Genomic DNA, 13,879 nt, shown 5'->3' with positions numbered 1-13,879 from the left:
CTGGATTAAGTATACTTTTGTCATTTCATTTTTTAAAAGTAGTAATCTGAAAATTAGTTTTGCTACAATATTCTTGGACATATAATTTCTTAAGAAACTGAAATAAAAAGTGTCAAAATGAACCCAAATCTGTTCTGTCAGTCCAATCACTCAACTTGCTTACACTTGCTTAGAACTCCTCGAGGAAGTGGCCACAGACATGGGGCCTACATTCAAGCAGAGTTTGAAATGAACGTGATTGGCTACTCGATCTTGGATATTTGAAACATTCTTGAGAGATATTCTTTAAATGTAAGAGTTAAAATACACAACAGAAAAAAGGAAAAAGGACGCATAAGCTCGGTGCAGAGGATTTGCTGCCTGCTGTTGAAACATGCAAGCCACCACATTCAACTATGTTTGCGCAAAGCCACGAACATTGATCAGTCTGTTCTGCTTGGCCTCAAATCCACAGGGGCCATGTACATTTCAGGTGGCTAGCATATGAGATTCATCGATCAAATTCTAGCTGCATAAAACAAACTCAGGAAACAAGAGATGTTGTTGAGGAGGTGGAGAAAGGGGGACCCTCTTGCACTGTTGGTGGGAATGCAAACTGGTGCAGCCACTCTGGAAAACAGTATAGAGGTTCCTCAAAAAGTTAAAAATAGAGCTACCCTATGACCCAGCAATTGCAGTAGTAGGTATTTACCCAAAGGCTACAAAAATGCTGATTCGAAGGGACACATGCACCCCAATGTTTATAGTAGTGCTATCAATAATAGCCAAATTATGGAAAGAGCCAAAATGTCCATCAACTAATGAATGGATAAAGAAGATGTGGTATATTGCTTGGCAGTCAAAAAGAAAGAATGAAATCTTGCCATTTGCAATAACATGGATGGAACTAGAGGGTATTATGCTAAGTGAAGTAAGTCAGAGAAAGACAAATATCATATGATTTCACTCATATGTGGAATTTAAGAAACAAAACAGATGAAAATAGGGGAAGGGCAGGAAAAATCACATAAATACAGAGTGGTATGCAAACCATAAGAGAGTCTTAAATATAGAGAACAAACTTGAGGATTCATGGAGGGGAATTGGAAGGGGGGATGGGCTAAATGGGTGATGGGGATTAAGGAGGGCACTTGTGATGAGCACTGGGTGTAATATGTAAGTGATGAATCACTAAATTCTACTCCTGAAACCATAGTTACACTGTATGTTAACTAACTTGGATTTAAATAACATGAAAAAAATTCTAGCTGCACATCAACTGGGGAGCAGTGTAATAAGAATACAGAGTGCTTAAATTCAAATCCCAGCTATGCAACTTAAGAGCTCAGCAAATGACTGTCAGTGTCCTCATCTAAAAAATGAGGATAATAACATTGTGTTTTGTGTAGTGACTAGATTATGTTAATGCATGTAAATAATGCAGAAAATTACTTAAATGTTAGTGTTTATTGGCATTTATTATGAAGAATGAAAGAACAAAGTCTGAAATTCAGAAGCTTCCAAGGATTCCTGCTGTTGGTATATCTAATCTGGTTGAAGAAAGAAAGAAGCAGGATCAATGAATATAGTTCAGACATGAGACACTAGAGCAGTCACAGGAAGTCAGATGTAATTAGGCATGGTTCCAACACTCAACATTGTCTCCAGTAGCTGGAGGAAAAATCCATTCTTTATACTTGGTTAGGGTTGTATCAAGCCATCCTGGGACCATCAATTCATTTTTTCAGTTATTCATAACACAAATACTTACTAAGCATGTGTTGCGTGCCACCTGCCATTCTAGGCAGTGGGGATACAATGGGAACCAGACGAAGTTGCTACTCACTTGGAGCAGACACACAAGTGGGGACTTTGCAGGTAGGGACTGATTTTCTTGGTGTGCATCCAGTGTGCTATGGTCTCAATATTTATGTCTCCCCCTGCTGGAAGCCCAGCTATCCCAGCCCGAGTGGCAGGGCCCGGGCTTTGGACGGATTGGTGACTGCGGGGCGGCCCACCGACAGTGAAGCTTCTTGTACTCCCACTTTTAGGTAATTTGGCCTTATTAAAGTACCTGGGGTATTGTCTGTTGGGGAATTGCCCTCGGCAGGCCCCCTGGGAAAAGAACTATTAGGGAAGAAAATAAAGTTCCACCAGAAATTGTGCAGCCTTACGTTTAGCCCTTGCCATCCCCTAAGGAGACTCCACTTACAGGAAGGATAGCCTTATACATTTGCCAGCAAAGAGGGCCTGTAAAGGAAAGACATATGGATTTGAAAGCCCCACTCCGGCAACTAAGGAGTCTATCTCTGGGCACAGGTGACTTCAACCCCTAGGCCCACCTGGCCCCCGGAGGCATTCCAGATGATGACTGAACCTAGTTGGTTAAGGTACAGAATGGTTCATTAGTTCCTAGGTGCCTTGTCTCTCTGAGAATGTATGAGGCATGAGTTTCTAAGGCTTTTTCAGCCCCTTTCTGGCACCTTGGACCAAGGCAAACACATTGTTCTTCTGGCCTCATGTGGTTAGGAGGTCATGTCCCTGTAACTGTTCCACTTGAGGTGTTAGGAAATGGAGGGTCTTTCACAAGAACAGCAAAGCAAATGCTTTGTAGATTATAGATAAACGCAGATGCATAATGGAATAATGTAAGAAATTGATCTATAATCAAAGGGTATGCAGGAAAGTTAGGGGAAAATCACCATGTTATTTCTTAAAGGTTGTTTATACATAGGAACATTTTCAAAATTAGGTAATGTTAGAAAAACATAGATGACTTATGCTACAAGGAAATCACTAGCATATATAATGCCACGTTTACTGGAATAAATCAGCCAGTTCAACACACTGCTGTTGTCTGTGTCCATTTTTATTTTTTGCTTTTATTTTAGCTTTTTATTGTAGTTTTTATTTTAGTTTTTTATTTTAGTTTTGTTTTATTTTCACTTTTTCACTGATGCTGTTCATCCTTCGGGAACTCTGGACCTGCTGGAGCTGAACTCCGGCATCCCCTAAATTCATATTTTGAAGTCCTAACCCCCAGAGTGATGGTGTTAGGTGGTGGAGCATTTGGGAGGTGATGAAGTCCCATGGGATTAGTGCCCTTATAAAAGAGACCCCATATCTTCATCCATGTGAGGTTGCAGAAAAAAATGGCCATCTAGAAAGTGGGTGCCCACCAGACAGTCTGTTGGTGCCTTGGCCTTGCACTTCCCAGCCTCCAGAACTATGAGAAACCAATCTGTGTTGCTAGCATTTTGTTACAGTTGACGAAATGGACAAGCTGGGTTCTCATCTGGTGTGTGCTGGGCACCAGCATAGGTGGGATAAACTCAGCCTTGGCAAAATCTGAGGCATGAAGATGTTGAATTGTGTGGGAGTTAACAAGGGCATCTAGTGACAATGGGCCCCTCAGCAGAGCCAACAATACTAGAGGGAGAAAGACAAGTCATTAATGGAAAAAGGTTAGTGGGGGCCCTGCTTACTATTGTTGCATCACAAACCACCTCAAACTTTAGTGGTGTGAAACAACTACTGCAGTTTTCTAACAGTTTTGTGGGTCAAGAATTCAGGAAGGGGTCAGCTGGGCAATTCTCTTTTGAGTCTTTCAAGTATTTATAGTTAGATGTCGACTGGAACTGTGGTCACCTGAAGGTTTGACTGGGCTGGACACCCAAGAAGGCTCACTCAGATGGCTGGCTATTGATTCTGGCTGTCAGCTGGGGGATCTACAGCTGGCACCTATACATGGCCTCTCTGACATTATAGGGTTGTCCTGAGACTTCTTACAAGATACCTGGTGTTCCCCAGGGACACCTCCCAGGGAGAGCCTCCCAAGAGCACCAGATGAGATCTGCATGACCTTTTGTCATGCAGAAGTCACATGGCATCATTTCTACCATATTTGGTAGGTTAAAGCAATCACAAGCCTGCTTAGATTCAAAAGGGGAGAATACAGTCCCCATCTCTCAATGAGATACATGCCAAAGAATTTTGGGAAAAGTTAAAAAAACTATCATATGGGGGTACTGAACACTATCCTCGTCCTCTCTCCAGTTCACATTACTTATTACTGGAGCCCCAGTGTAAACTTGTGTTCCCACAGTGTTTTTAAAGGACTTAGCTTTGGCCATGGTTGTAATATATTCAAGTTTTGAAGAGGATGGCTGGTCCTGTAGCTCTGATGTACCTAGAATCATTATTGCAATGATAACGTCCTGTCAAAGATATCAAAGGTTTTTACCTATGTCACGTTAAATTATTATTTCATCCTAGGAAACTAAAATAAAGTACAGTGAGAAAATATTACAAAACTAATATATATCTACCAGAAACACTAGTAAAATGATATCAGCCACTTCTATTACCAATCACATCATTATTATTTCCACCAATTGTTATTCAAATCTCATCTTCCTTTTCCCCCAAAGCTTTCTGGCCAATAGGACATGAGCATCCCTATCTCTGACCACTCCCATGACTCTTTGATCAATAGCACAAACAACATAGTTAGATTTGCGAGTCTTGCCACATTGCCAAGTGTAGACTGCTAATCTCTGGCTCTGCTTTTAATTCCAACATCTCTGGTTCATTTTGCCTGTAATGTTGTGGTTTTAGCTTTGTTTTTTTTTCTTAGACGTTTCTAGCTTTATCTTCCTATTTAAAAGAGAAGAGGAAGGATGGGATTTTTGACTCCAATGTCTATGTTCTTAGTTAGCACATTGTCCTGCCTCCCATTATCTTAGTTTCCTCCCCTTTCAGATTCAACTTCCCTCAGATGGCAGCTTTATTTCCTCCTTCTTCCAAGAAACTTCCTGCCCAGGCATTCCTGGCTCTTGGGTCCCCTGTGTTCTTTTAAACAACCTTAACGGGACCACCACAGGACATCTCAGCTTCTGCCTCCTATTCAAAAGCCATTTTGTTTTATTTTATTTTTTTTAACGTTTATTTATTTTTGAGACAGAGAGAGACAGAGCATGAACGGGGGAGGGGCAGAGAGAGAGGGAGACACAGAATCGGAAGCAGGCTCCAGGCTCTGAGCCATCAGCCCAGAGCCCGATGCGGGGCTCGAACTCACGGACCATGAGATCGTGACCTGAGCTGAAGTCGGAGCCTGGGTGGCTCAGTCAAAAGCCATTTTGAAGGCCAAAGACCTCACCCACCACCCACAAGTGAGACTAGTTACAATGTCTGGACACCTCACTCCTGTCAGGGCAACGGGAAATTGATACCAAAGGCTATGACATAAGTCCTCTGGAATTCCTACACACTTACATTATAGCAGGTATCATTCTAGCTCATAATAACTTTGTTACTCATCACTCTGCACTATGCCTGCTGCACTGTAAGATTCTCAAGAGTGGGAACTGTTGTATACATTTCTGAAGTGTGCACTCAATTCATGTTGAATGAATGAATGAATGAATGAATGAATGAAAAACTAGCCTTCAAAAGTCCTGAGGGTCAGGGCCAGATATTTTTGGGCCATGGAGGGACTTCCCTGCTATCAGAAAAACATCTGGCCATCTAATGAGGAAATGTTGAAGGCCTGGACCTAAAGATCTGCTACTCAGATTATAACTTATCACTGTCACCACTCTCCATGTCTCAGCACCTTTTTTCCTGCCTAAATCAAAGAAGTAAGAAAGAAAATTTTGGGATTGATCAGTAATCATATTGAGCCAGGTCATTTCTGCCTGACACCCTTTCTATTTCCCTGCTGCCTGTAGATGACCTAAACTGTGGGCTGAGGGTCATAGGGTCAGGATCTGCAATAGTGGTAAAGGGGCAACAGGACAGGGTTTATAGTAATTTTTACATTTATACTCCTGTATCAACGTGAGGTAATGGATTACTTTATTCTTTATTTCCTCCAGTATTACTGGACTGAGAAGTCCTGTCAGGATAAATCAATAGCAGTGTCAGCCTGTCCCAACTGCCTAACCTCAAATATCCTTTAGAAGTCTGGCTCTACCTCTCTTTCTGTTGTGATTCCAGTTCTAGGGGAAGCTGCTCCCTGAGCCACTATGAGACCCACAAATGCTACTGACAGCACCATAAGAGCATTCTGGAGGCCACAGTTGCTGCTGTGGCCCTGCAGGGGGAGGGGCTATTCTCCTGTGTCATGAGGACCACAGAGCATCAGAGTTGGAGGAAACAAGGAAGCACATGCCTGTCCCAGTCTGGAGCTTCTCTTCCTCTTCCTCTCTGCCACATCTGGGGTTGAGCTTTCACGATGGCACCCTTAAGGGTCTGAACTGGCCCATGAAGCTCATTCCTTTTGCTCTCCAGAGGTCTGTGTTATCCCAACTTATGCCACTGTCTCTGGCCTTGTGGAATCATAAAGATTCTCCACTTGAACACTATCTGACTGTGGGCTGCATTTGTACCGCTCCACTACCCACCTTCCCCTTCCCAGACAACCTGGGTTTTTCCCTTCTCTTCTGCTGCCCAGAGAACAGCCCTATGCTGCATGTGATGGGGACCACAGGACCAGAGGAGGGTGAAGAAGTAGGTTTTCCTCCATTCAAAGGGAGTCTTTGGAAACTGAGTCAGGTAAAACATCAGGAATCATGATGGAAGTAGGCCTCGTGTGTTTTGACCCTGATACGAGCAGGACCCTGCAGTCATGGGACATCTTTGCTGCCCCCACTTCCTCCTCTTCTTCACAGTGCTCCTCCCCATCGACCCAGGCTCTCCATCATGCATCTGCCAGGCCCACACCCTTAGAACCCCTCCCTTGGCAGTCTTTTCCCCTGTCCCCCATTTCAAATTCTTCACTTTTTATACACTGCAACCTCTCCTTTCTTGGTCTTCATTTGATGGGTGGCTTAATGCTCTCCTCCACCATCCACTTTGGTCTTATTCTTCTTTGCCCACTTCTGATTCCCTGTCCCTCTCACCCCGTCATTCAGTCAGGGAGCTCAGAACCATGTTCTTATAGGAACTCGGTAAGCAGACCCTGGGCCTCCCAACATCACATTAGATCTCACCTCATTTCACACAGGAAAACTCCAGGCTTTCACCAATCTGTCTTCACCAATACCTCTGCCTAACCCCCTTCTATGTAATGCACAAACCCCCAAAGGTTCTTGTGAGCTGGGGAGGTGGGTATGAATGGCTATGTTTCTGTTCCTGAGACAGGAGAAGGCCTGTTGGGGCAAAGACTTGGACATGTTAGACAAAGGTTGCAATGCTAATGAGAAGCTTTGTTTTTTCACAGGGACATAAAGGAGAGGGGAAGCTTTGACCTCCTGGAGACCTCCCTCTGGAGGTCTGGAGATACACCCTCTGGGGGAATACTCTGAAATCTAAGGAGTATCTCTGCCAGAGAGAGGGGACAGGAAGAAGATGCACCCCCTCAGGTGGCTTTCAGTCATTTTGGAATTTTTTCCCCCCAAATGCTTTTACTTAATCTCATGACCAGGGTCAGCAGCCGCCCCCAGAGCCATGGCCACACCAGGAACCCCCGGACTGCAGCCCACCGCCACCGTCACAGGAGTTGGAGCTGTGGCGCCGGCATCTGCGGGATCCGTGGCGCCTGCGGTGACCCAGGCAGCAGCCACCTCCGGAGCTGCGGCCACAGACGCCCTCGGAGACTGGAGCACAGTTGGGGGGGGGGGGCTGGGGGCGAGCACTGTGCTGGGCTTTTCGGGGGGCACTTGGGAGGGGGCCAGCACTGCTGCTGGCTCTGCCCGCAGGACATTGCGGCAGGAGGGCAGGGAGCCTGAGCAAACCACAACCCAAACCAAGTGTGTGTCAGTGCAGAGGCTTCGGGCCTTGTTTCCTCGTTCATCTGTGGATCCTTCTTCTCTGGTCCACTGTTCCCCAAGCCGAGAGCAGGCGGGCACCGGAAACTCTCTGGAGTAGCGCCGGGGGTTGGGGGTATGCTGTCCTGCCCCCTGCTCTGTGCAGGAGTCTCCCCAACCTGCACGTCCTCTCTCCCCCACGACGCCCCCAAAGCGGGCCTGTCCCGCAGACGCAGTGAACACGCCCCCCTGTGGGCATTCGGTGCGCACTGCAACACTGCCCCTCGTCTCTGCACCTGAGGATGTAAACCACCCAGGGGTGAGCAGGCGGGGAGGAAGCGTCTGGAAAAACAAGGAAGGAGAGGCCCTGAGGTCAAATGAGTCACAGAGCCCCTCTCAGGGTTTGTGGACGCTTCCTCCTCATGAGCCCGGTTCCCATCAGCTGCCCGCCGTGGGTCTCTTTGTCCACCTCTATCCTGTCTTCCGGCTCCCCTCTCTTTGCTGAAGCACAGACACATCTGCTCAACCCCATCAGCTCAGGCTGCCCCCAGCTGGACATTTACTGATTCTGTGGAAACAGAAGAAGGTTCCGCCTCAGGCAGTTGTGGACCAAGGAGCCCAGGACTTGAGCCCTCGTATGCTGAGCGTTATGACCAGCGGCACAAGTGTATGTGTCCTTCTTCTCAACCCAGGACTAAGCTTTCCACATTTTCCACGGATTTTGAGGAATGACAAAAAGGAAGCAGGAAATCTCGGTAACAGTCCAGTTACCCCTGGCTCAGTCCCACTAGCTGCCATTCTGCTTTTATTTATACATTCGGCTCACATAGCCTGCCCTCAGGATACATCCTTGTGGGCACTGGTAATATGGAGACAAACAGAGCTGCCCTTGGCTAGCTCAGTGTCTCAGAAGGACAGAATGGACCACTGGACAATTATGTAGAGCTTATGTTCTCACTGACATAGCACAGGTGTGTGCAAAGGCATCATGCCCAGGGCCACTTTGGGGGTCAATCCCCCACTGCTCTGTAGAGCAGCACCCTCAGAGGGTGAAGTTTTAGGGGTGTTAATTAAGCTGAACTTACTGGATCTTGGGGAGCGAGTTGGTAAGAAGTGGAAGAATGGGGCTGGGACCATGGCTTTTGACACAGAGACCTTAAGAGAATCTGTGGTATCTGGAATGCAGTGAGGGGTGGGGACGTGGGGGTGGGGGAGAGTGGAAGAGAAGCAGTGCGGGGTAGGTCTCCTTGCAGGAGCAAGATGATGTAAAAATGTGACCTTCATCTGTGGGGCTAATGGAAAACACAAAGGACATTTGTTTGCAGCTATCTGTGGGATGTATGAGGCTGAATCTAATTCTACGTGTTATATTGATAATCGATGAAGATTTTGTTAAATTAGTTGATAATGATGAGGTCGATGGAGCTGTATGCATTTTACTTAATGAATAGCTTTGGTAATCCTTGAGGTTTGTATATGGTGAATTCATGTAAACTGAATTTTATTTTCCATTTGGTTTAAATTAAATTAATATTTGTGATAAATTCATATTGAATCTTTCTGTAATAATATAATAAAATATGTTATAGCTTCCCAAGGAAAACCACTGTCATGAATCAAAAAGAACTTTTTATTATACTAGACATTTTCAAAGAAAATCATCACAATTAAGATGGTGTTAAGTTTCTAATAATCATGAACTTAAATTATACTGTGATCTTAAACATAACATTATTTTGGTCAGAGTAAATGGAAAACCGTAGAATAACATACTTCTCCTTTGGCACAAAATACAACTAAGAGGATGTTAGTTCCTTCTTCCCGTTTGCCTCTTGCTCTCCTTTGAACAATTGCCATACTATGAGTTCATTCAAATATTCTGTGGAATTGAAAACAGGGAATTGGGATTCAGATGGGGAGCTGGTGAGAGGCTGGGGCAAGCAACCATGTTTTGAGGAACACACTCCTGCCTGCGGAATGGGGTCCCCAGGGTACTAGGTTCTGATTTACCCTCAGAGCTAGGTTGGAAGCAACACTACCTTTATATTATTAAGAGCTCACACCCACTCATTCCATCCTCCCATGGAGATACTATCATGAAAAGAGACAATTACAAAGGATGAAAATAAGCCCTTGTGGAATGCCAGACTAAGTGATGTGGCTCAGGAGAGGGGGGAGTGGAAGGAAACTTAGCTCTATTTGCACCACCACCCTCACTTTCCCAGTGGAGCTGGGCATGAGAATATGGCAGAGGGAGGAGGGCAGCCTGAGGGAAAGGGTACCATCAGGGAACCCTGGGCCTTCTGCCAGCCCAGTTCTTATCTGTTTCCCTGTCTTCCATTACACAAGACTGAGATTTGGCCTGAGCCATCACCTGCTCTCTGTTCTGGAATTCTTTCTCACTCATTCATCCCCATGCTTCTTTATTGAAAAACCACTTGTTGGGCATCAGCTGTAGGCCAGTCACTACACTCAGCATCAAAGATCCACCAGTGAAAGAGAGAGATACAGCCTCTGCCCTCAGAGAGCTTGGTAACTAACCAATAAGACAGGCATCAAACACAACAGTGATGAATGTTCCTAAAGGGAAAATTCAGCTCTTTTGTGGGGAAAAGGGGCCAACTTAATCTAGAGCTCAGAGAACTCCAGGAGTTGACATTGACTTTTTTTCATCACCTGTGGTTTTTAGGAACAAGCATTTTCGGTGCAAACTTAGGTGATCTTGTGTCCTTGACAGGCAAGAATCATGGTGTGATACAAATCACAGGAATTGGTCAAGAGCTAAAACATCTTAGAGACACTAGGTGGAGTTCTTATGAAATGCAATGGATTTTTTTTTCTTTTCTTTTCTTCCAAGATTTTATTTAAATTCAAGTTAGTTGATCACTTCTTTGGCTAAGATCAAGTATAAATTCAAGTTAGTTGACATATAGCAAGTATTGGTTTCAGGAGTAGAATTTAGTGATTCATCACATACATGTAACACTCAGTGCTCATCACAAGTACCCTCCTTAATGTCCAAGACCCATTTAGCCTCCCCGCCCCGACCCAACTCCCTTCCATGAACCCTCAATTTGTTCTTGATAGTTAAAAGTATCTTATGGTTTGCCTCCCTCTTTGTTTTTATGTTATTTTATTTTTCCTTCCCTTCCCCTATGTTCATTTGCTTTGTTTCTTAAATTCCACATATGAGTGAAATCATATGGTATTTTTTTCTCTGACTGACTTACTTCACTTAGCATAATACCCTCTAGTTCAATCCATGTCAGTGAAAATGGAAAGATTTCATTATTTTTAATGTTTATTTATTTTTGAGAGAGAGAGAGAGAGAGAGAGAGAGAGAGCACAAACAGGGCAGGGGCAGAGAGAAGGGACAGAGGATCCAAATCAAGCTCTGTGCTGACAGCCGCTAACTTGATGTGGGGCTCAAACTCATGAACCATGACATTATGACCTGAGCTGAAGTTGGATTCTCAACTGACTGAGCCACCCAGGTGCCCCAAGGTTTCATCATTTTTGATGACTGAGTAATACTTCTTTGCATATATATATTTGTATATATGTATACATATATACATATATGTGTGTATATATATATATGTGTGTGTGTGTGTGTATATATATATATATATATATATATATATATATATTTCCACATTCTTTACCTATTCATCAGTCAGTGGACTTCTGGGCTCTTTCCATAATTTGGCTATTGTTGGTATAAACATCAGGGTGCATATGTCCCTTTGAATCAGCATTTTTGTAGCCTTTGGATAAATACCTAGTAGTGCAATTGCTGGGTCATAGAGTAGTTCTATTTTTAACTTTTTGAAGAACCCCTATACTGTTCTCCAGAGTGGCTGTACCAGTTTGCATTCTCACCAACAGCTCAAGAGGCTTCCCCTTTCTCCATATCCTCGCCAACATCTGTTGTTTCCTGACTTGTTAATTTTACCCATTCTGACAGGTGTAAGGTGATATCTTATCATAGTTTTGATTTGTATTTCCCTGATGATGAGTGATGTTGAGAATAGTTTCATGTGTTTGTTAGCCTTCTGGATGTCTTCTTTGGTGAAATGCAATGGATTTCTTTCTTTTTAAAAATGTTTATTTATTTATAGTACGAGACAGTGAAAGAGCGAGTGGGGGAGAGGGGCAGAGAGAAGAGAGAGAATCCCAAGCAGGCCCCTTGCTGTCAGCACAGAGTCCCACCTGGGGCTTTATCTCATGGACCATGAGATCATGACCAGAACGGAAACCAAGAGTCTGACACTTAACCGACGGAACCACCCAAGTGCAACCACATGGATTTCTGAGTTGCTTTCTAAATCCTGCCATTGGCTCCCTACATTAATGCTTTTATTACAGTTGCCTTAAATCTCTTCATTCTGGTGCAGAGGAGTCATAATCCCCACTTTAGAGCTCAGAGAGGCAGATGGTCAGACACAGAGAGGCAGATGTCCTGGGCTGACAGAAGAGTGACTCCTCAACTCCAGCATGAAGGCAACTCAGGTGCAAATCATGTAGTGGAGCATTCATCCCTAGTCATCCTAACACTCTGGAATCCTGTGGGTTGAACCTGGGTTAGCTGATTGAAACTTTGGAAAATTTCATCATCTGGTTCTGCCACATGGTGTAATAGGAAAATGCAGGGCAGCGTTGCAGACTTTTTATGCTCCTTCCAGACACCAAGTTGTCTTTATTAAAAGGAATATTGAATTACAGGTAAAGAGCAAGCCATTATAGATTTAATTCCAGGAAGTGCACCTTGACCAAATGGGTCAATGACAAACTGATCAACCAACCAAGGACTGCACATACTATCATATGTGAAACATTTTTTCTTTAGTCAATCAATTAATCCCTTCCTAGTTCAAGTCTACCCCATCACCAAGACTGACTGTGTCCTGTGAAATGCAGTTAAATCATTTATAGAGAAGATGGAATGAGGGAGCCTCGAAATGCTGTCTTGACTTCCAATTTGTGCATGCTTTTCCCTGGGTTCCTCTCTGGGTCCTAATTAGCCCCTTTGGTAGATAAGGACTGGCCCTTTCCTACTGAATATGCTGCTGATTCATTCTGACAAGCTCTAACAGGGTTTTGAAGGCACACATACTATTTTATGAAGATCTTGGTTAGATCCCCAAAGCTGAAAACAACAGGAACCACAATGCCTCTCCTTCCACAGACACCAGTATAGGCAGAGCCCCACGGGACTCACAGTGCAGTGGTAGGACTGGCCCTGCCACCCTCACTGCCCTCCCCCCCCGACATTCTAACATATATAAAGGGGAGACTAGGAATAAGGGAAAACTGTCACATAGAAGCTCATCATCTTGGGAGAAAGGTCTGTGGCATTTTTCTTCTCCTCCCTATGGGGTATGGGAGGAGGATGCTCTCCACATACAGCCGCACAAAGAGGCTCCAAAAGGACCACTCACTGTGGTTTGAGATGTCTGCAAGAAAGAGATGAACATCTTAATCCTTTAGGCTATCACGTTGTATCTGTTGCCTGTTCCTATGGTGCTGGGATGAAAGGATTGGACAGTTTAGAGACAACTGGCAGCTGAGGCCAGCCTATATATTTACTGTTTGATGGGGCAGGTGGACATAGGGGGTGGCAGCCAGGATTGAGCTGTGCTCTGCTCAGGAGGGTTGTCTAAGGACAGAGGGATGCCTGCAACAGATCAACACAGAACCCATGCCATCATGCTGTTGGGAGATCCCAGCAGGTCACATGCCTCCTACGAGGTGTTGTTTGGTGGCACGACCAGTTAACAGGGCATATTTCACCCTCTCCCTACTCTCAACCCTTTGTCTGCCTTTACATAATTTATATGGGAAGAGAAAAACCTATGCAGACCTGGAGGGGAGGATCTTAAAGTTTAAAATTGTGTTAAATTGGACTGGGCTGGGCTCTCTGTTTTGTTTTGTTTTGTTTTGTTTAATGTATACTTACAAGTGAATGGAATGGCATGGAATGAGTCTCCCAGTGATTGGAAAGGATGATTCATTTTAGCACAGGAGAAGGCAGCATTTGAGAAAAAGTAAAAATGTTTCATGTTTGTGTAGCACTGAGCTCAGACCCTTCACTTTTGTATCAAGCATTTCTGGGGTCCTCCTCCACATCAAAAGATGAAGGATACATTGCT

At 44.4% G+C, this 13,879-nt stretch overlaps 1 pseudogene; it reads right to left on the bottom strand.

The window, feature by feature from the left end:
* Window positions 1–7,407: 7,407 nt before the first annotated feature.
* Window positions 7,408–7,684, bottom strand: LOC132672476 (late cornified envelope protein 3A-like; annotated as a pseudogene).
* Window positions 7,685–13,879: the final 6,195 nt, after the last annotated feature.

The sequence above is a fragment of the Panthera onca genome, chromosome C1 (genome assembly GCF_046562875.1).
Source record: "Panthera onca isolate mPanOnc1 chromosome C1, mPanOnc1 haplotype 2, whole genome shotgun sequence".
Lineage (NCBI taxonomy): Eukaryota > Metazoa > Chordata > Mammalia > Carnivora > Felidae > Panthera > Panthera onca.
Note: the sequence above shows the minus strand (reverse complement) of the source record. Positions and strands in the feature narration are given on the sequence as shown.